We start from the raw sequence: 910 nt of genomic DNA on the forward strand, positions 1-910 counted from the left end.
TTTTGCCTTTGGGTTTGATCTTGTGAGCAGTCTGAGCCATCCTCACCAAAATGGGTTGATTCAAAGCAGCCACTTCCTCTTTGAGCCACATTTCACTAAAAGAATTTGGACTGGTTTTTTCCCCTCTACTGTGGCAACTATTGCATCTTTAGGATTAACATCAGCTCTCACACACGAGGTAAAACCACGGAATGGCTGTGATGAGGTTTCTCTCTGTGGCAGAGAGAAGCTGTCATTCTCTCTGCCTGTCGCAGGCAGGGCAATGGGCAGCACGGCCTCTCCTCGGGCACCAGCAGCTGATGCACAGCCCTGAGCGCCAGCAGAGAACGAGGCCGCAGCACTGCGAGCATGAGGAAGGTGAACTCAACATAGCAAATGTAGCGAGAAAACGCCTCAGCTGAGGGAGAGAGCGAGGCCCTCATGCCGGGTTTCCTCTCCCGGCCCGGGCCCCGTGGTGCCGAATTTCTCTGCCCCGGGTGTCGGAGCCCCGCACGGAGCCGAGCCGAGGTAACTCGTGCCCTGATATTTTCGAGAGTAAAACAAACCTGTCTCGCTCCTTGGCTGCCGGAGGTACCCGCGATGCCTGAGGGGATGCCCCGGGCCGGAGCCGAGCTGAGGCCGGGGAGCGCTGGGCAAGCCTGCCCTTCCCTTGACGCCGGCCGGGCAGCCAGGGAGGCATCGCAGCCCCGGCTCCGGCTGGGCCCCGGCCCTCGGCTCTGCTCGTGCAGCCGCAGAGGAGGGATGGCCGCAGAACGGAGATTTTGGGGGATTTTGGAGGATTTTGGGGGTTTTTGGGCACCACCTCGAGGGTCCCTCGCGCCCCCTCTCCCCCCGCCCCCCGCGTTCTCCGCGCGCTGAGGGCGCGTGAGCCGGCGGCGGGCGGTGATTGGCTGCGAGGCGCCCCCCGGGG

Source organism: Agelaius phoeniceus, chromosome 13 (genome assembly GCF_051311805.1).
Source record: "Agelaius phoeniceus isolate bAgePho1 chromosome 13, bAgePho1.hap1, whole genome shotgun sequence".
NCBI lineage: Eukaryota > Metazoa > Chordata > Aves > Passeriformes > Icteridae > Agelaius > Agelaius phoeniceus.